General features: G+C 40.7%; 1 long non-coding RNA gene across 4 annotated transcripts in view; it reads left to right on the top strand.

The window, feature by feature from the left end:
• Positions 1–22835, top strand: part of LOC117346780 — a 60238-nt gene that overhangs the window by 4765 nt on the left and 32638 nt on the right. For all 4 annotated transcript variants that reach the window (XR_004536661.1, XR_004536660.1, XR_004536659.1 and 1 more), the window contains exons 2-3: positions 3936–4095; positions 15886–16079. This is a non-coding gene — a long non-coding RNA (uncharacterized LOC117346780). The remainder of the gene's footprint in view (positions 1–3935; positions 4096–15885; positions 16080–22835) is intronic.

Here is a 22835-nt window from a genome sequence, read left to right as displayed (position 1 = left end):
TAAAAAGAAAGCTCTTAAGTTTACTTTTAAATTTATCTAAGTTATTTTCTTCTCTTAAATAAATAGGAAGGGAGTTCCAAGTTTGAGGAGCTGTAACATATATATATTGGCCTCTAATGTTTCTTGCACATCAATTTTGTGAGGCTGATATTTATGGGCAGAACATCATTCTGGTTCAAGGACAGATGTCATTTTTTTCTGCTCGGAACTGTGTGCAGAGCTGTTACCCCCAATCTGTCTTTTAAAGTTGCAGGTACTTGTTATGATTGCAGAAGAAACGAAAAACCTGGCATTAAATCCCCCAAACTGGCATTAAATCCTCTCAACTATGCTGCCTCAGACTTGGAAGTATTAAGCTTCTCATGTATGCTTTACAATCCCCTGTTTACTTCTGTGCATTTTAGTAGAATACTTAATGGACTCATTACCATTCATTTTAACGTACTGTGCAACCATCTGTACCATGCAAGTTAACTTTTGTGTTGAACCCCTTTGAGCATTGTGCACCCAGTAACATGTGCATATTCTGTACCTTTCATTAACCACACACATCTGGCTTGCAATAGCCTTCTGCGTTGGTTCCACAGGAAGGCATTTCTCACATTTCTCAAGAACAAGCTGCAGCTCATCGATGTACTGTTCCAAAGAACAGCAATCACTGTTTGTTACCCTCTGCATTCAGTTGCACAATATGACAACAGAAAGGCTTGAAGTTAAGGAAGAGAGACCATGCCAGCAATGGCTATGTCCCATCCAAACTGGATAGGCAAAGAGAAGAACACCTCGCCTTGGGATATGCACAAACCAAACAAAAAGGCAAGGGAGGCATCTTTTCAACCAATGATCAAGTCTTTATTTGAATCAAGTAGTCCCAACAAGGATCTCAGTTTCGGCTCTGAATGCTGCTGCTTCTCTACACAAGAGTGTTTTGGACCTTGTGTCCACCAGCCAAGTGTCCGCTGAGGAAGGCGTTTATTTTGCACACCAAAACTGGGATCCTTGTTGGGACTATTTGATTCAAATAAAGACTTGATCATTGGTTGAAAAGACTCCTCCCTTGCCATCCAGACTGGAGGCAGCATTTCTCCAGGTGCAGAAGGGATGACCTGCCAGCCAGGAGGTGCATTAATAAGATGCTTTCTCCTGCTGTCATGGGACCAATCGAGCTGCAGAATCTCAAAGCTCTCACTGGCATCAGGAGATGACATTTATTAACACATCTCCTGCTACATGAGGAAGACTTGGCTTGTTGGTACCATGCTAACAAAATTTTATTTATTTAAAAAACGTATAGCCCGACTAAACCTAGGCGGATTCCAAGATACATACATAATCATAAAAACAATCAAGATAAAAATTTTAAAACGAAATAAATTTCATCACATACTCCTTTTGACAACAAGCTTCTTCAAAAAAACTAATTTTTCTTAAAACATTAACACTCCCTTTTATAAAATCGTAGTGCGATTTTTAGTGCCGGCCATGGTGGCAACCGCTCTGACGCTCATAGAATTCTTGAGCTGTTACCTCCATAGCTGGCGCAAAAAAACATGCTATTGTTTTGTTAAAAAGGGGGGAGGAGTTTTTAAAATTTCTATATATCAGTAACCAGTATTAATTGCCCAATCAAATTGTTCCACAATGTTGTTACCCCTCCTATATTGCCATAGGCCCAGTCCCAGCATATTTAACTTGCTGACAAGCATATTGTGGATTCTGATTTAAGGAGATAATGAGGTTTATATAACATCTATTAGGGGAGGAGCCAGGAGGTGGAGTGGGGTGTTGTTGGGGGCACAGTTGATTGGAAGGGGCATGGCTGGGCTGGTAGGAGCATGGTTGGGGGCATGGCTGGAAAGCTCCCTCTCAGAGATCAGACCCCCTTGGCAGCACTGAAATGGTCATAAGCTAAAAACAAAGGAAACTCTGTTCTCACTGATACATGCTATGGGCGAGTAAGCAGAGCATAGATTTAATACAGAAGCAAACTAGAATAATTATTCTGTGCTGATGGAGAAATTTGGTAAGTATTTTATACTAAAGAAAAACCTTGTCAATGAGAAGGCCTGTTTTCGGAGGCCTAGAGAGCCCACGAAAGCCTGGGAGTGGGAGTTGGGAAAGAACAAGAATGAGACAGGTTAGCTGTGGAAATCTAAGACAAAGTTGTTGCAAGGGCTACTGCTGGAGAGGCGATTGGCACTGGAAGAAGCAATCTAGACAATTAGGTATTCAGAGTTGGCAAAGGGCCAGATGAATGGCTAAATGGCTTCAAATAGGACTGCATCAGTGGTCTCAAACTCACGGCCAGGGGGGCCACATGCGGCCCGCCAGGTCCTATATAAACTGTTGTTATTATTTTTATTGTTGCTACTATCAGATATTCACCGCTACACTCTGTAATTCGATGTCTGTGCAATTTATCTTCATTGTAAACCGCCTAGAAGTCGCAAGATTGTTGGTGGTATATAAGAATAAAGTTATTATTATTATTATTTTGAGGCCCTCGTCCACTCCACAAGTGTCCAGCGGTCGCTGTAACCTCATGCCAGCGCTTTCCTGCATCTGTACGCGATTGCGAGGTGGAGTACAGTCGCATGCAGGAAAGCGCTGGCATGAGGTTACAGCAGTGAGGCGGCAGCGTTCCAGAATGTGCATCTTGGATCAATGGTTGGAGGCAGCGCAGCTTGTGTGTGTGTCCGGTGCTGGAGGAGGCGAGAGCTGTTGATACTTTTTCACTTTCTGCATGTTGCACTGCTTCCAGCTATGTCTAGCTGAAATTATCAGAAGCAATTAAGGAAAGATTTATAAACTAAGGGCCCCTTTTATCAAGGCGCGCTACGAAGGTTAGCGCGTCAGACATTTCATCATGCGCTAACCCTCGCGGCAGCCTAAAATCCTAACGCCTCGTCAATGGAGGCGTTAGGTACTAGCCCGGCAGGCAGTTTAACGCGCGGTATTCCGCGCATTAAACCGCTACCACGCCTTTGTAAAAGGACCCCTAAATCTTTCCTTAACTGCTTCTGATAATCCACATTTTGGATTTGTAGATGAGGGCCGCAGAAAAAATAGTTAGGGGTCCTTTTACTAAGGTGCACTAGCCGATTTAGCGCATTCTAAATATTAGCGTGCGCTAAACGCTAACACAGCCATAGAATCTAATGGACGCGTTAGCATTTAGCGCGCGCCGTAGTAAAAGAAGCCCTAACTATTTTTCCTGTGGCCCTCCAAGTACCTACACATTCAAAATGTGGCCCTGCAAAAGGTTTGAGTTTGAGACCGCTGGACTGCAAGGACTTCAAGAACTAGCCAAGAAACCTCCCTGTGAGAGAAAGAAATGGCCACTGCACAAGGACGAAACTAATCAGTCTCTTCATATGTAAAAGCAGGGACCTAGATGTGCACATTATGGAAACGGGCATGCACAGAGAGCAGAGTGTGCAGAAAAAGAGATATTTAGCTGCTATTAGTCACACGAAAAGAGTGATGGATGGTACAAAAGAAGAAAAGGTCACCAAATTCCTTTTTTTGGGACCAATTATGTGTCCAGATGGCTCCTTAGATTCATGGTAAATGTTTCTGCAGATCTCTGTCTTCTCAGTAAAGCTCACAATTTGAAGTTAAGGATGAGAAACCACAGCACTTACATTGTAAAGGGTCGTTTATACTAGAGCTATTTTCAACCACTCCTATGTATTGAGGCAGCTTCTTATGATAAAAAATTTGCATATCTGTTAGTTAGCTCTGCCTCTTACCAGGCAGTTCAGGAAGTTATTGAAAACCTACTTATTTAAGAAATTTTTGTAATTTCCAGGTCATTTGTTTTTCTCACTGTTTCAATTTTCTTTTCTAAACCATATAGAACCCCTAAGGTACTGTGATATGTAAATGAATTTTTATGTTATGTTATAAACTTCTATATTCTGCCTCATTCACAGACACCACTAAGAGGTCCAGGGGAACATAATGCAATTTTCCTTGGACATTTTAAACCAGAGGTTCTCAATCCAAGCCAAGATCAGCTAGTGGCTCTGCATGGGCAGGATTGAAGGAAGGTCGCTCCTGCTGTTCACCACTGGACCACTAGGAATTCTAAAGGTACGCAGGGGAGGTGGGAGGGAGTTAAAAATTCTTGGAATCGGCTGAGACAGGAGGCGACAGGGATCCCTGCTGTCCCAGCCCACCACTAGACCATCAGGACATACAGGCTTGCAGGTGGAGGCCTGTAAGTCATCGGGAGGGAGGGGGGACAGGGGACAGAATCTGGCAGGGCAAGAGAGTGAGTGAGTGAGGGGGGCTGGATGCAGAGCTTGGCAGAGCAGGGAGGGGGAACAGGGTGCAGAGCCTGGCAGGGCAGGGCAAGGTACTCCCCCCTTCCCCCCCGGTTTATATTTTTTGAGCAGGGACTGTTTTCTTACTCTTTGTGTCTCTGTGTAGCGCTGCGTGCGTCTGTGTAGCACTATAGAAATAATTAATAGTAGTAGTAGTAAAGTCTCTGGAAATGTTGCAGCTGTCGAATGTTGGGTACCATGATCCTTCAGGGTCCACATCTCTGCAGGTAGGTGAGATCAGCTCGCCAGCTCAGGAACTCCGAGGTACCTACTGACTTGACTTAAGCAAATCAATAAAGCAAAACCCTGGCTCCCAGTCCTCAGTTAGTGAAGGGGGACCGTGTAGACCAAGGGTGTCCAACCTGCGGCCCGAGGGCCGCATGCGGCCCTGTGAAGTATTTTGTGCGGCCCTGGTTGAGGGTGATGCTGTATTTTCCTCTGCTGCCTCTGGGTGTTTACCGTCTTGCCGGCTCCCAACTCTGTCTTGCTGCAGTGTTTGCGCATTTGTGTGGCCCCTGAAACATTTCCTTCGGTCAATGTGGCCCAGGGAAGCCAAAAGGTTGGACACCCCTGGTGCAGACTGACTAAACGCAGAATAAAAGAGAAGAAAAAGGGGGTTCCTAACTAGCCCTTCCCAACTGCAGTGACTTCTGTGCTCCTTTCAGTTTGGCGTCTCCCTGCCTTCCTACACTAACTGCCATTACTGGCTATCACTAAGCCCCAGGTGCAGGCTTGCAAATCAAAGTTTTTGGAGGCAGGCTGCTAAATTAAAATTCTCAGGAATGGGGTGCAGCTGCTTGGGGGCTCAGCTGGGCTTTCTCTCTCTTTCTCTGAGGGGTCCCACATGCAGCTCTCAGCATCCAGCTGGACTCTCTCCATCTCTTCTGTAGCATGGGGTTTCAGTGGCCAGGCTTTCTCCTATTACTATGCAGCTCTCTCCTTTAGACAGTGGCATAGTAATTGGGGGGTGGGGAAAGGGGGTTGCGGGTGGGTATGGTCTACTCTGGGCGCCATCTTGGTGAGGGCACAGGCATCCGTCCTCTTCTCTGACCCTGCTCCTCCCCCACTCCCCCACTGCCATGCATGCACACCGCTTCCCTTCCCCTGTACCTCTGTAGCGTTCCCGGTGCGAGCAGCGACCCTCAAGCAGCTGTCTTGCCAGCGTTGGCTGTTCCTCTGACATCACTTCCTGGACCTGCACCTACTTTACTTTTCTGTTGTAAGTTCCCTGCTTGTTCATTTTATCTTACCCTCCCCCTCCCTCTACAAAGCCACACTAGCGACTGCCATTGCGGAAACTGCCCTGAAACCCATAGGGATTTTAAGGGGTTTGGGGCTTTTACCGCACAGCAGCCACTAGCGCGGCTTTGTAAAAGAAGGGGTTCATTTCCAACAAGGAAACAGACAAAACAGTAGACCACCAAGTGGTAATGAATTCAGTCCAAAAGTTGGCAAAATGATACACTTTTTAGCCAAATTAAAATCCAAACCCAAAACCTGATATGATCGCCTTAGTTTTACTTTTTTTTTTTTTGGTGGGCAAATTTATGCTTATGTTATAAGTATGAGAAGATGAATGCTGACATGCTGGGGCATAATAAGTTATTTAAATTAGTTTGGGGTCCATTGACGACTTTTGTGGCTTCGTTATAGTTGTCTTTTATTTTTATTTTCTGTTGTTTTAGCACACACATCCAGGCGAGGATGGGGTTCTCTTTTATTTGGTTTTATTCCCTGATTGAAAACGCTGGTAGGGAGAGGGTTTTTTTAAATCCTTTCTGTATTGTTACTGATGGATTATCAGTGCTTATTATGATTATTAATATATGTATGTATATTGTTTTGCACTTTTTGTTAGCTTTGAAAACTTAATAAAGATTTAATAAAAAACAACCAAAAACAACCTGATATGACCATGTTTCAGTGCACTCTGTATCAGGGGTTTAAAAACAAGGGGTGCCTCTAAGCATACTACAGGGCTGGTCTAGAGTTCACTATCATCAATTACACGATCAAATTACAAGGAGGAGCTGGAGAATGGGTCGCTAGGTGGCAGCTGGAAAATCTGTGAAAATGATGCCACCATTTTAAGAGGCAAACTCCTGCCATAACGTAATAGTTCACTGTGACATGAATGCTAAGTACTGTAAATTACTGCAGTCTATGAATTATCTCCATATCAATTAAAAATCAATTAATATTCATTGACTATAATCTTAATAAGAGTTGTAAAGAATAAGAATGAATGTGACTAAAGAAAAACTACAGGGAGTCTTGAATTTTATCAATGGTTACTGATAAAAAATGAGTCAATATTTCTGTATAATTATATTTATAATGAAGTTTATATTTATTCATAAGGTTTTCCTTATTTAGTAATTATTTTTATACATGTAATATTCATTTTTAATGTACATTTTTAAAATAAGAACGTGGTGACTAAATTTATTTTGGCATTATAAATTTGCTGGATGGTTTTCTTTAAAAGAGTTTGACAAGATCTGAATTTTCTTAGGAAAATATTTTTCTATTTAGATATCAGAAATTACTTGATATTATTTGATTTGATTGTTCATTGGCATTATAGGAATACATTTATTCATTTATTGCAGGGGTGTCCAACCTGTGGCCCCATGAAGTATTTTGTGCGGCCCCAGTCGAGGGTGATGCAGTGTTTTCCTCTGCTGTCCCTGGGTGTTTACTGTCTTGCTGGCTCCCTCCTCTGTCTTGCTGCAGCGTTTGCGCATTTGTGTAGCTCCAGAAACAATTTTTTTGGCCAATGCAGCCCAGGGAAGCCAAAAGGTTGGCCATCCCTGATTTATTGTATCAGTTTATAGCTGATTAATATTATACCCCCCCCCCCCTCTTTTACAAAACTAGCATGGTTTTAAGCACTGACTGCAGCAGCAACAGCTCCAACGCCCGGAATTCTATGAGTGTCGGAGCTGTTACCGCCAAGGCTGGTGCTCTTGCAGGGAAAATGTATAAAAATACAAGCCCAGACCATATTCCTCCAGTTAATTATACTTACTATATTCCTTTGAAGACTTTGGGAGAAAATTCTGAGACTGTTGGATCAAATACTGTCAGGTAAGAGAGAGTCTTGAGAGTTCTTTTTTTGAATTGTCTGAAAGAGATACTCTGTTAGTTTCTTTGGTTTTTCAACAAGATGTGAATTCAATTATGAGACTATATTTTCAGAATTCTCAAGTTTTATTTTATGGAAAGAAGATTTCCGGATGTTACCAGGCAGACTCATGGGCGGCAAAAACGTTTTCTAATGATGAGATTGGAAACCCTAAGTGCTTCATTTTTTCTGGCATATCCTTGCAAATGTATAGTCAAGTATTTTTTTTTTTTTGGGGGGGGCAACTTAGAGCTTTCCTGAATTTGAAGAAATTAATAACTGAAACCAGTCTGTGTTGGAATATTGTAATAGGGAAAGAGTTCCTGCTATATCTTTTCTTTAATTTTGGTTCTTTTTTTTCCTTATTGATCTCTTCATCTTTTCGTACTACCCTCCTTTATATTGTGGTCTAAGAAAGATATAACGCAAAAATTTATTGTAACTTTTCTCTTTTTTTTTCGTAAGAAATTTTAATCTGCTTTTCCAATGCAAGTCTTTTTGTACATTTTGTAAAATTAATAAAAACAAAACAAAACAAAAAAACCCAAGCTCAGTATTTCTTTCTCTTTGGCTCCTGCTTTCCTGGCCATTGCATCATTAATCCAAGGGAAGAGGGCCTCTGGCTAACACAGCCACTGCACCTAGAAAGAGACCATTCACCAAACAGATATTGATATAAAAAGTGGACCAGATTGGGGAAGGGGCAGTGGCAGCCTCTGGCAGCACAGGTGGAGCAACAAAGCCCAGTGGTAGAGACAGCGGATATCTCCTGGCAACAGGGTGCTGCTCCTCCTGAGAAACTATCCATTTATAGACAATATGCACCCTCAAAATGGATAAGTTATGGGGCTCATAAAAGAGAAATACGTCTAAAATCCCTCCCAAATCGGCACTTAAATGACTTTAAAGACAGGTCGTCCAAGTGCCAATAATTGAAACGGGTTTTAAACGTATCTAAAAACAGCTTAGTCCTTTTCAGGACCGCTATATGCCCAGAGCTGAAAGTGGTGAAGATGGGATTTGAGCGGGACGTGGGCTGACCTAGACTTAGTCGTACTGCATGTATAACCTAGATGGAATTTATACGTTGTGACTTAGGCGATCTAAAAACAAGTCTAAATGCCCAGAAGGTATCCAAAGTGACCAGATAACCACTGCAGGGACAAAGTACAGACCCCCCCACACTCCCCCAGTGATCACTGACCTCCCCCCATGCCATAATAATTGGAATAAAAACATACATTCCTGCCTCCAGAACATCAGCACCTGGCATAGGAAAGCCTAGTAGAGCTGCACAGAGGTGGCTTAAGTAGTCTGGGGGGGTGGGCTAGTAAACCAAAGAGGGGAGGACCCAGGCCCATAAGCCACTTAACCGCTGCATTCATGGTGAGAAATGTGAGTCCACCAAAACCCCCCGAAACCCTATTGTACTGTCATACCAGCCATAAGGGCTATTGGGATGGTAGACATATGGTTCTAGTAGGAGCTCACCATGACCTATAAGGGAGTTGTGGTTTTTGTGAAGTTTGCAGCAGTGCCCTGTAAGGTGCCCCACTACTCTGTTGTCATGTCTGGGTGGACAGTCCATCACTTTGCTGGCCTTTCCCATGTCCAAAAGGTCTTGTGCTAGGCATTTCAGACTTGGATGAATTTGTGGATGAGAATGGGGTATAAAGATAGGCGACTTAGCGGTCTGGATGATCAAAAAGCTGCACGTACAAGTAGACGATTCTCAAAAAAAAAAAAAAAAAATTGGGACGTATTTTTCAAGAATGGACTTTGGACATGTCCAACTTTGGGCGACTAGCGATTTAGACCCAAAATGGACATAGATGTAATTTTTGGTTATGCCCCTCCATGTATTTAATTTAGACCTGGTCTGAATTAAATAGACAGTGCCAGAGCGTTTAACACTTTACGTTTATTTAGTATACTACTTGTAAATGTGCCACTGAATATACATACCAAGGGCCCTCTGCAAAAAAAAGTCAAAGTGCATGACTTTTTGCTATTTGCGAAGTCACTTTGAAAAAGTACACTTTGCAGTAGTACACTTTCAAATGAAGTACACTGTGTGAACGTTTATGTAAATTTTGCCTTAATTTACCACCCTCCCCCTTTACTAAACCGTAGCATGGTTTTTAGAGCCAGCCCTGGCGGTATCAGCTCATCGAATTCCTATGAGCATCAGAACTGTTACTGCCGCTGCCGGCGCTAAAAACTACGCTACGGTTTTGTAAAATGGGGGAGGGGGGTTATGTTTACAGCTGAGGCAATGAAGGGTTAAGTGGCTTGCTGAAGATCATAAGGAACGGCAGTGGGATTTGAACCTGGCTTTCCTGGGTCTCAGCCTGCTCGCAGTGCTAATGCTATCTTAATCCAGGCACTTATCTGGGTGTAAGTGTGAATATTGCCATTACTCGTATAAGCTCCGGCAGCCATCTATGATTCATATATTCAATGCTAGTGCCCTGATTAGACTTTCATTTTTGACTCTCTAATGATGCCCCTTGTCATGAGATGCTCCAGGCAGCTGTTCTGTTCCCTCCCTTCATTGCCAGTCTCAGCACTACAGAAATGTAAACCCTATAAAAATGAATTTCCAGATATATCCTGGTATAACAGCTAGAGAAAAACCTGCTTTACTAAGTGAATCTTCAACCATAGCAAATAATCACTTGGCAGAGAGACAGCATATATTAATTTTAATGGACAGTTTGCTTTTCAAATAAGCTCCCACCATGTTTTCTGCCTCTGATCTTCTGATAGAAATGTAATTTGCATCTACTTGTTAAAAATACAGTACAGTACCTGTGATTTTTGAAGTGTGTGTTTGGATCAATGCTGTTATGCTGTTTGAAATTTCCTACACTTCAGCTATAACTTTGTGGTGGTGGTGGGGCATGGGGGGGGGGGGGATGTTTTCCAGGAGATACAATGCAGTGAATTCCCAAACTGAATGAATTTTCTGTCAGAGGGTTTCACTACAATAACAACATCTTCAGCATAACAATAACGATGCGGGAGATTTTTGGCTTTATTTGGCTCTCACATGCACTTTCTATACAGCCTCGTTATCAAGCCTTATAAATGTCAAACCATGTATTTCCAAGAAGCATGTACGTAATGCAGCATAATTAACTGACCAGGGTCCTTCAAAAGGCTTTTTTTTTTTGTTTGCACTGCATGCCAATTTGACCCCAAATGCTTTTTCTCAAGATGTGAGTACAGCATTTTCTGATACTTGATTTGAGTGTATGAGGGACGTAGTATGAACGAAAATAGCAAGCGTGTTGTGACATGTCCAGAGGTTACTCGTGCACAGTTGCAGCTCAGTGTGAGTCTAACATTCTAAGAGACAGGATGTCGGGAGGGTCCTCGTGCGAATCAAGTTAAAACCTGCTAGATTTGGAGCACTGTTGAGTGATAACATTTCTCACAAAAGAATGGAAAAAGCCAAAGGAAATCCATGAACGCATGACTTCAATTTATAGTGAGTCTACCCCAACATCCTACAAAGTAAAAGTTTGGAGCAAAGTAGTTTAAGTGGGGCAGAGTCGAATGAAGATGACCCTCACACTGGACCCCAGAAATTTCATACCCCATTTTACATACCTGCAGTTTGCAGGCTGTAGAATATAAAAGACATCAAACTTGTGAACAAAAATTGCTTAAAAAACTTTTCCCCCCCCCACCAGTTAGCTTTTGGATCAGACATTCCTCAAAATGATCACATTTATTAACATTATGGGGCTCATAATAAAAAAAACCCCAAAAGAGTTCAAAAAGTGGCCTAAATCGGTACTTGGATGATCAAAAAGCCAGATCGTCCAAGTACCAGTAATCAAAGCTGGTTTTAGATGTATCTAAAACAAGCTTAGGCCTTTCCCCTGCCTCTAAAGGCCTAGAGCGAAAAGAGGCATTTTTAGAGGAAGGGAAAGGGTGGGAGGTGGGCCGACCTAGACTTAGTCGTACAGCAAGTATAACCAAAAACTTTAACAGGTTGCCCAGTTGGAACTTATACGTTTTGACTTAGACCAAGTCTAAACAGGTATAAGTTCCAAATAGGGGCCGCTGAGCTGATCGCGGCTGCTGCGATCAGTTCAGCAGCCCCGGAAACCTGCCCACCCCCCACCACAACGATCGCAGCAGGAGAGATGGCACCTTCAAAAAGATATAAAAAGGATGGAGTCGGTCCAGAGGAAGGCTACTAAAATGTTGTGTGGTCTTCGTGATGAAGCGTATGGGGACAGACTTAAAGATCTCAATCTGTATACTTCGGAGGAAAGGCGGGAGAGGGGAGATATGATTGAGTCATTTAAAAACCTATATAATATAAATGTGCATGAGTTGAGTCTTTTTCATTTGAAAGGAAACGCTGCAATGAGAGGACATAGGATTAAGTTAAGAGGTGATAGGCTTCGGAGTAATCTGAGGAAATACTTTTTTACGGAAAGGGTGATAGATGTGTGGAACAGTCTCCCAGAAGAGGTGGTGGAGACAGAGACTGTCTGAATTCAAGAGGGCCAGGGAAAGGCACGTAAGATTTCTCAGAGAGAGAAAGAGATAATGGTTACTGTGGATGGGTAGACTAGATGGGCCATTTGGCCTTTATCTGCCATCATGTTTCTATGTTTCTATAAGTTATGTACTACATGGTGTACTTAGACAAATCCGTTTGCACCTGCTACTGACCTGGCATGAATGGTCACGTCTATAATTTAGACACATCAACGCAGGTTTTATGCTAGTATGCTATTACAGAATAAGCTCTCCTAGTGCTGTACTGAGACACCTTAAATGGGGCACTGTGTAAAGAATTGCCACCTAAGTTATACTTGAAGCAATAGAAGGTTAAGGGGCTCAGAGCAGGGGCAGGACCGTAGCAGGACATCAGAGCAGGGGCAGGACCGTAGCAGAGAGAGCGTGCTGCTGAGGACGACGGGCAGCTGCAGGGATCTCTATAGCACCAGTGATCCTGCAGGCTGCCATATTAGCCACTCTCGCAGGACTCGTCAGGAACAGCTCTCACTATCACAGCAGAGGCACAGTCAAACAATCTCCACGGCAGAACAGGATCAGCAAGAAAGCTCCTGCCACTCCATGGGGCTACCGCTGGCTCCCACCGCTCCCACCGAGGCACACCCGCTCTCAAAGTTCTGCCACCTCCGAAAGCAGGCTCCAGAAGCTCAGTCCATGCCATTCCCCCCACAATTGCCGAGGAAGGAGTCTCCAGCAGAGGCAACACTCTCATCTGCCATCCGTGCACTCACAGCAGGCACCGCCCCCAACACTCCAACCAGCCCTCTGCCTCTGCTCTCCTCTTGGCCGCGTTGCAACATGAGGGCTTGCAACAGAAACGCTACAAGGAGAAGCTCTTCGCTCCAGCCAGCCACCTGTGGTGAGTTTAGAGTCAATAATTAATGGGGCAGCGCTAAATTTCTCCGTGCTAGGGTAGAGTCCCGGTTAACTCTCACACTAATCAGCCATTGAATCGGGAGGCCGATTTTTTTTAACTGAATCGATTCAAATCGATTCACCTGATTCGAATCGGTGAATCGATTTGAATCGTGAATCGGGCAGCAGTACTGTCCAGGCTCTGCCCACAATCCTTGCTAGCACAAACCATACAGTGCCATGGTCGTCAGGGGGGATATTTAGTGGCATTGCCTGGTTATGTGGCACTGTATTTCCCCTCCCGACCCACCAATTGGGGATTAAGCGAGGAGGAATATCTCCAGCCCTTTTAAACTCCTCTGAAATATCTACCCTAGTGCTTCTTCAAACATACATGGAGCATTGTTTTCTCATTGAGTAATCAACTTAGCAACTAGCTTTGGGGAGCAATTTTTTTTTTCACAGTGGGGGTTTTTTTGTGTGTGTGTATTTCTAGATGGTGTGGTCTGCTGATTCTGTTGTCCAAATTGTATATCAATTAATCTACTTCCCTGATTTTGTCTGCCACTTTAAATGTTAGAAATGCATAAAATAATAAAAATAGACCATGCCTTTGGTTCTAAGTCACGTATCATAAATATTTGCCTCTGTCTGCAGATGATTTTATTCCAGCTTGCTGGGGAAATATAAGCAGCTGCAGGCTGTTACAATCGCTCAAAGCCACCCGAGACTTCGTCAGTGTTCTGTAATTACATCCATACCATTTCCTAGAGACTCTTTTTTCACCAGGCCTCTCATCACATGTCCCCATTTGTAATATTGCTCATTCTATACAGCCCGCTGCATTTGCTCTGGAAGTTACAAAAGTATTCTGGGGCTAGGGTGCTGCAGGACATGGATAAAGAAATAGTCAGATGTGACTTGCATTTATAATGGACTATCCACCCTCATTTAACCTGAAAAGTAAACTTGATAAAAGTGGCAGGGAAAGGTGATTTGTGCTGTTAATAATGCATTGAATACAAAATTGCTTGCTGCTGTGTATTGTTTCAACATCTCCTCTTGCATTTTTCCTTTTAAACTATATAGAAGACTATGGAAGACTTATGAAAGGCAGGATCTATAAAGCAAGCAGTATATATTTCCTTTACATATTTTAAAACTCTGGGGTCAATATTCAGCGTGGTTTTATGCAGGAGGGAAAGGCTTATGCCTGCTTAAAGCATACTGAGTGGTCTAATTGCTGATATTCAGTAGCCCTTAATCAGGCACTACCATTGCATAGTGACTCAAACCATCGTGGCACTGCCCAGCTATATCAGGGCAGTCTGGACACAGAGTTGGGGAGGAACCAGCATATATGCAGGCCCTGGCTGTATTCAGTGCTGGTGCCTGCGTAGCTAAAAGGGCAGGTGGGATGCATTAAAGGCAGTGCCATCTTTGCCTACTATGCTATGTGGATGCCGGTATTGAACATCTGATGGTACCTGCATAACTTCCAGGTTGGCGGCTAATCTGGCTATTTGATGCCAGTACCAGGCCAAAGTCCCAGCATTGAATATCTGGGCTAGATGTGTTTGCTCTGAATGACTACAGGAACAGGTTTCATACCCCCTCAGCCCTTTCTTCCATCTCTGGAGGAGGCTAAGAAAATAATTACCAGACACAAAAGTGTAGTTTTAAACATCAAGGCCTTAGTATCAAGTTAAAACAGCATATTTCTGTTTCTCGTTGGCCACGAATCTGGACTTGGAGATTAAGATGTACAATGTCAGCATCTATGAGACAAACATGGTTGTTTTTATTACATAGGATTTTTTTGGACTCCAGTTCGGTTGAATAAAGTAGATAGTTCTAAATCTAATAAATGTTGGCATTGTCATATTGATATTGGGACTTTGGATCATCTTTTGTTTTTTTGTCCATTGATACTTGGCTTTTGGAAGTCGATTTGGGGGCAAATTAACAATATTCTTCAATCCTCTATTCCTTTGACATATGAAGCAATAATTTCTGGAACGATTCTTCATGATAAACCCACTTTGGATAGAAATAATAGTCGCCTTTTCATGATCTTATCAGGAATAGGGGTTCAAATGATCACATCTAATTGGAAACATCATGATAGGATTAATTTTAGTTTTTGGTGGGCAACTGTATGTGCAACATATAAATATGAAAAGATTATGGCAGAACGTTTAGGGTTTTTTAAATCCTTTAAGGGGATTTGGGGTCCATTAACTAATTTTGTCACATTATAATCAAAGTGATTCCTTTTTCTTTATGTTAGATTCCTTTGCACATCCAGGGTGGGGTGGGGGATGGGGGGTGGTACATTATTTATTTAGAGGAATAAATTTCATAATATTTTATAATATTGAGAGTATAATATACATCATTACTGTTATAGGTTAAGGGATTTAAAATCTTTATTGTAATAATTCTGATGTTAATAATGTATTTTCATACAGTTTTTTTTTATTTTTCAAATGTATACATTGTCAAGTTCAAAATATCAATAAAAAAAGTTAAAAAAAAAACAACAAAAAAAACATCAAGGCCTTGAGAATTCTTGACATTCTTCTAAATGGTAGAATACCAACCAAGAATCTCCCCAAATTACAAGTGACTGACCATTTTATTGGGATTATGACATCACTGAAGGAAACAATTAAATTGAATTATAATTGCTTCATTAGGGTCCAGTGATAAATTGCATACTCCAGCAATGCTCTGTTGGTTAGTTTCAAGTCACATGGTTTCTTGTTAACCCTATTTCATTAATAATTTTCCCTAGCAACAATAATGACTTAGTTATCACATGCCAGTGTGCATTGTACATCTTGCAACAACGTGTTCATTTAGGGCACGCTGACTTTGTTCACATGCTCTAGGTCATAGGTACTTCCTCTATTCTGGAGCAAATATCTATTCAAAAACTTTAACATTTACCAGCTATGCTAACCAAGCAATATTATTTTTACTGTAACTCTGAAACATTTCTATCCTTCAGCTTCAATCTTTTATTTCTAGAGCCAATCAGCCCAATGCTAGAGAAAAGGGTGTGGTCTCTAGGCCAAGGAGGCAGCCACAAACTTACAGCATACCTGAATCCTTGGAGAGAAGCAGACCTGTGCAAACCCGGATTCAGAAGACAGAGACCGGTACTTCCCAAAGCAAGCGTGTAGAAAACCTCAGAACTGAAGCCTCTAATCATTCTTCTGAAGGTACTGAATATGATGTGGAAATGCCAGAAGAAATGTTAGTAAATGATATTGAAAGGGAGCCTGAGGAATTAGGCATGTTTGAAGGCATGGTCATAGAGTGAAGTTTGAGGGAAGTAAAAGCAATCTCTGGTGTTGCCTCACAAAACAAAGTAACAGAAGAATCAGGAATTACTGCTTCTAATTTAACTAAGGGTAACAGAAGAATTAAGAATCACTGCTTCTGAATTTGCATAATCACAGGAGACCTGTGGGGGGACCTTTCCAAGTAGTGCAAGCAGGTTGCAGGTTCCAGGACTTGAAATTGAAAAGTTATTTTTTGTGATTTGAAAACTGGCAGAGCACAGCTTGGTGAAGGCACCTTTGTGGAGTTTTTGTATGCATTAATTGTTGGGATTGATTGCGCAGGGGATTTAAACAACCGAGATCTGTTGAGGGTAGGAAGAATCCCATGCTCGGGGTGAGAAAGCTAATTACACCCTGAAAATTGCTCTTTACAAAATTATTAGTACTAGGGGGCATGCAATGATGCTACTAAGTAGTAGAAACAAACTCGAGAAAATATTTCTTCACTCAGCATGTAATTAAACTCTGGAATTCATTGCCAGAGAATATGGTGAAAGCAGTTCACTTATCAGGGTTTTAAAAAGGTTTAGATAATCTCCTATAAGAAAAGTCCATAAGCCCTTATTAAAATGGATTTAGGAAAATCCACTGCTTATTCTAGGATGGATGACTACTTTTGGAAACAGGATACTGGGCTTGATGATACTTTGCTCTGTTCCAGTATGGCAACTCTTATGTTCTTATAATCATAGAGGGTCTCAAAGAGAGAGTGGAGGGGATTGTAGAGCTGAGTAGTTGGTATGGATGGGGCGGTATTGTTTGTATCTGTCATCTTCTCTGTTTCTATGGATCACTCTAACACAACACGGCCTCCCCTCTTTCATAATATCATTGGGCAGCAGATACCCAGATACAACGGGGGACTGAAAACTGGCCTCTCCCTCTATGCACTGTTTAGTAGGCATAACTTTGACGAGATAAGTTATTCATATAATGCTATTCCAGCATTTTCAGTGTTCAAGCTTCAACACAAAGTTTGGCTGAAAATCTGCATAAAATTATAAAGATAAATCATATGTGTGATTCTTTGCATTCAGAAGCTGGCTGAATACTGACCTCTTAGTTTGTACTGGAAACAGAGCATTCAAGAATGGCATAACAGGAGAATAGACAGCTGGGCATATCTTACTAAGAGCAGAAACTGAATTGAGGCATTTCATTTTATACGAAAAACAAGTGCTATGCATCTTTCTTCCCCTCAAATTAACTAATATCAATTCATGTTTAATTTAAAATTGCTTCAGGACAGATTTAAATTATGTCAACCTCCTTCGCATAGGGTGTCGCTAAAAAAATGTCCTCAGTTTTTCATTATATGGTGTAATCCCTCAAGAATTCATAGCTCCCATCAAACACACACCCAGGCATATAGATCACAGCAAAATTGCAAGTTAAGGGGAAGATTTCAGAAGTCTGTCAAGATGGGACAATGCTATTTATGAACATTTTCCAACTATTTCAGGAAGAATATAGAATGTTTAGAAAGTCCATTAGAGAGTAATTTGTGTAAACCTGTATCATATTTGACAAAGCAGAGTATAATGAAAAAATAGGAAAATAATAATAATAAAAGTTGAAATATAAAAGTATATGTAGAGAGTTAATCTGTATAGGGCAGGTAGGAGGATGTATGCACTGAGAAAAACAACTGCCTAAATGTGTGCCTATAATTTATAACCTGTGTAGAAGGAGCTGCACAGGGGGGAGAGTGTGGCACAGTGGTTAAAGCTATAGCCTTAGCACCCTGAGGTTGTAGGTTGAAACCCACACTGCTCCTTGTGACCCTGGGCAAATCACTTAATCCCCCCATTGCCCCAGGTACATTAGATAGATTGTGAGCCCACCAGGACAGACAGGGAAAAATGCTTGAGTACCTGAATAAATTCATGTAAATTGTTCTGAGCTCCCCTGGGAGAACAGTATGGAAAATTGAATGAATGAATAGTGTGAAAAGTTTCAGCCTCTGATAACAAGAGCTGGTATTGTGACATCACAATGCCTTGTTCCACCAATGCCTAAGAGCCAGCTTCATCAATGATGTCACAATGGCTTGATTGTGCTATACTTGGCTCTCTTTTACTAATTCTTGATTTCTAGAGTGACATAATGGTTACAGCTACAGCCTCAGCACCCTGCGGTTGTAGGTTCAAACCCACACTGCTCCTTGTGACCCTGGCCAAATCACTTAATCCCCCCATTGCCCCAGGTACATTAGATAGATTGTAAGCCCACTGGGACAGACAGGGAAAAATGCTTGAGTACCTGAATAAATTCATGTAAACTGTTCTGAGCTCCCCTGGGAGAACAGTATAAAATGGAATAAATCACTAAATAAATAAAAGGGAATAAACAGATTTGCCAGACAACTCTACATAGTGATAATTAGTGCCCCAAAAAAATCAAAATAACAAACTCACTAATATGGTTCAAACTAAGTAATTCAAAACTATAGAGAAAAAGGAGACCTCAGTGCTCTTAAAAAAGACCCATAGCTTGTCTTTCTTTAAATAATGTTCCAGTATTGTTCATCAGTCTGCACTAAAAAACCACATGTTAATTGTTAAGTTGAAATATTTTTTCATTCTTTTCCAAACATTTAACTTTATCACATTTCTGATAACTATTAGAACCTGTCTGATAATACTGTATATGTGATGTTACAAACAGAGCATAACCATGTAGGTACTCCAGGGCATTTAGCAGCTGAGCAGTCCCTATTGGGAATTTAAGTTGTTTCACACAACTCATTGTTGGCTTCCTCAGGAGATTAATGTGTTTTTGCCCTTGCAATTAAATACAACTTTGTCCTGAAATAAAAAAAATTAACAAAAGTTGACGGAAAAAAATTATTTGGACCGAACATTCTTGTTCAAAAAATACTCACTTAGGTTGCTCTTCCCTCATAATGAGCATAATAGTGCCCACTACATAAGAAGCTGAAATTTAAATACAGTCTCTGACATCATATATGCAAATCAAAATGGAATCCCAAGCAATTTACAGAAAAGCATTCCAGTCAATAAATGAATTTAGATCTTAGAGGGGCATGATCAAAAAATATGTCTAAAGTCTGTTTTGGGCCTAAGTCGCTAGTCGCCCAAAGTCGAACATGTCAAAAGTCTATTCTAGAAAAATACGTCCCCAAATTTTTTTTTTTTTTTTTGAGAATTGTCTACTTCTATGTCCAGCCGTTTGATTGCCCTGACCGCTAAGTTGTCTATCATTCTACCTCATTCTCATCCCAAAATTTGTCCAAGTCAAAAACGCCTAGAACAAGACCTTTTGGATGTGGACTGGGTCAGCAAAGTAATGGACTGGACACCCAGACATGTCAACAGAGTAGTGGGGCACCTTACAGGGCACTGCTGTGAACTTATCAAAAAGGGTGCCATATAAACATCTCACCACAACTCCCTTATAGGTCATAGTGAGCCCCCCATAACACCCCCAAAACCTACTAGACCCACATGTCTACCACCCCAATAGCCCTAATGGCTGCAGGTGCCACCTATATGGCAGTACAATAGGATTTTGGGAGGTTCGGGAGGTGCACATGTTTCACCATGAATGCAGTGGTTAGAGTGGCTTATGGGCCTGGGTCCTCCTCTCTATGATTCACTAGTCTACCCCCCCAGACTACTTAAGCCACCTCTGTGCATCTCTACTAGGCTTTCCTATGCTAGATGCTGATGTTCTCAAGGCACGTATGCACGTTTTTATTCTGATTTTTATGGTATGGGGGGGAGGCAGTGATCACTGGGAGAGTGTGTGGGGGTCTGTACTTTGTGTCTGCGGTGGTTATCTGGTCATTTTGGATACCTTCTGGACATTTAAACCTGGTTTTATATCGTCTAAGTCACTATGTACAAGTTCTGTCTAGGCAATCTCGTTAAACTTTTGGTTATACTTGCAGTACGACTAAGTCTAGGTCAGCCCATGTCCCGTCCAAATCCCACCCTCACCATGCTTCCTAAAATGCCCCTTTCAGCTCTGGGCGTACAGCAGCACTGAAAAGGCCTAAACTATTTTTAGATATGTTTAAAACCCGTTTCGATTATCGGCCCTTGTACAACCTGTCTTTTTTGATCATCCAAGTGGGATTTTAGACGTATTTCCATTTTGATTATGAGCCCCCTTGGGCTCCAATGATTGCAATCTGTTAATCCATTTCACCTCCAGCTGATGGAATCTACTTAATCTATCACTACCATTCTTGTATATCAGCTCCCTATAGATTACAAAACAACACAAATCTTCAAACCGATGATTCAAATTTTCATAAATTTTCTTTAATAATCTTACATTTAATGTTTGATTTATGTTCAAACATTTTTATATTAAACAATCTTGATGTCATGCTGACATATAGCAGCTGGCAGGGGCAAAATATGGTATATACCACAAAATCGGGATTTATAGTTGCTCAATGTTCTCAAATCATATTTCTTCCCATCAGTTAGATTCACAAAGGTCTTCAACTGCAACGTGATGTTACAAATGTGGTTAGTCCTGCATTTAAAGTGCCCTACCAATCTGCTGGATAACATGGCTGGGCTTAAAATGTCCTTGAAATTTTTATCTTACACGTATGTGGCGAGAAGGTTACTATTCTTGAAAACAGGATATAGCTGTCTTATGTCCCATCTTTCTCTGATGCATGCCAGTGCTGGTGAATGTGCCAAATACTTAAAATACAATCTTTTTTTTTTTTTAATTTTTATTAATTTTAAAACCAGCATAAAGTATAACATATTATCAATTAATTAGCTCAATAGACAGCACTCAATTCCTTCTAATGATACAATAAATACATAACCCCCTCCCCATCCCCACCCATCCTTCCTAAAAGTGTAAAAACATTTAATATAATGCAAATGAACAAGATAAACATCCTTGCAATACAATAATAAATTAATTACATACCCCCCTTCCACCCACCCATCCTGGATGCATATAATCAAAGGGCTAAATCCAATAATCAAGCTTTACAAAATTTTGTCAATGGGTCCCAAACATCCTTAATTTTTTTATAATGTCCCAATTGTATTGCTCTCATATGTTCAAATTTATAAGTTTGGCACAAGGATCCCCACCAAAAACTATAGTTTAATCTATCCCAATTTTTCCAGTTTTTCAGAATAAGTTGTATAGCGACTCCCATCATGATGAAAAGTAATTTGTTGTTATGGGAAGTTATTGGACTCTTGGCCCTCATTAACGTGCCAAACAGCACTGTATCATATGTCAATGCCACTGGATTTTCAGTATTCTATTGATTTGACTCCAAATGGATTGCCAAAATTTAAGTATTAAGGGACAAAAGAAAAGCAGATGATCCAGTGTCCCTATATCGAGATGACAGTGCCAGCATCTATTTGACTTAGAACTATCTAATTTTTGTAATCTAAAAGGAATCCAAAACTTCTATGCAACAAAAAAACCATGTTTGTCTTATAGATGCTGACACTGTACATCTCATCCTCCAAGTCCAAATTTGTGGCCATTGAGACGCAGAAATCTGCTGCTTAATCTCAATGCTCCAAATATCTTTTAACAATCCTTCAAAAAATACTCTTAAGATAACCTCTTCTCATTTACTCTCTTTCATTTCACATGTATCACAGTCATATTAGCCGATTTGCCATAGACCTCAGAACCACCACTCCTCCATCCGTTATAATATATTTCACTGGGGAGCTTACTGTGCCAATCCTCATTGGTCAAAGGCTTTACAGCTTTTTACATTTATATGACTTTCCACATAAAGTACTCAATTGCTATACTTATTTTGATCTTTAAATTTTAGTTTTTAATTGAAACTTTCACTTATCTTATAGTAGTATATCTTTCTCTTTATTATTTAGCGATTTGCGGTTGGAACCTAAATAATAAAGAGAAAGATAAATCAATAAAAATATTTTGAACTAAAAAAAAAAAAAGATATACTACTATAAGATAAGTGAAAGTTTCAATTAAAAACTAAAATTTAAAGATCAAAATGAGGATTGGCACAGTAAGTTCCCCAGTGAAATATATTATAACGGATGGAGGAGTGGTGGTTCTGAGGTCTATGGCAAATCGGCTAATATGACTGTGATACATGCGAAATGAAAGAGAGCAAATGAGAAGAGGTTATCTAAGAGTATTTTTTGAAGGATTGTTGAAACACTCTAAGTGAAGGTTCAAAGCCATTTGTTGATATTACCAAATATCTTTTAAGCACATTTTTGGTTTCTTATTCAAATATTCTTAAAATGCAATCTTAAAATACATATTTCAATTGGATCTAAAAAATCCTTAGGTGATGACTGAAACAGCATCGTCCAATCACATACCTTGGCTGCTTATAAGCTCTTTACAAAATGGTCTTTGAATAACCTCTATTATTTCAATTCCTTTTCAAGCTCTTTTCAAAATGGTCTTTGAATAACCTCTATTATTCAATTCCTTTGATTGCTTTTTGAAATCTTTTAATGCAGAACAATTTCTTCTAATCTGAAGCAGTTGAGAAAATGGTAAGCTATTTTTAAGATGTCTTGGATTGGATGACAGCTTTTATATGAATGAAAAGTACTTCTATCCGTTGGTTTAATGAAAGTCTTAGTAATAAACATGGTCATGCTGAAAAATACC

Source organism: Geotrypetes seraphini, chromosome 12 (assembly GCF_902459505.1).
Source record: "Geotrypetes seraphini chromosome 12, aGeoSer1.1, whole genome shotgun sequence".
NCBI classification, from domain to species: Eukaryota; Metazoa; Chordata; class Amphibia; order Gymnophiona; family Dermophiidae; genus Geotrypetes; species Geotrypetes seraphini.
The sequence above is the reverse complement of the archived record's forward strand: the minus strand, read 5'-3'. Positions and strand labels throughout refer to the sequence as shown.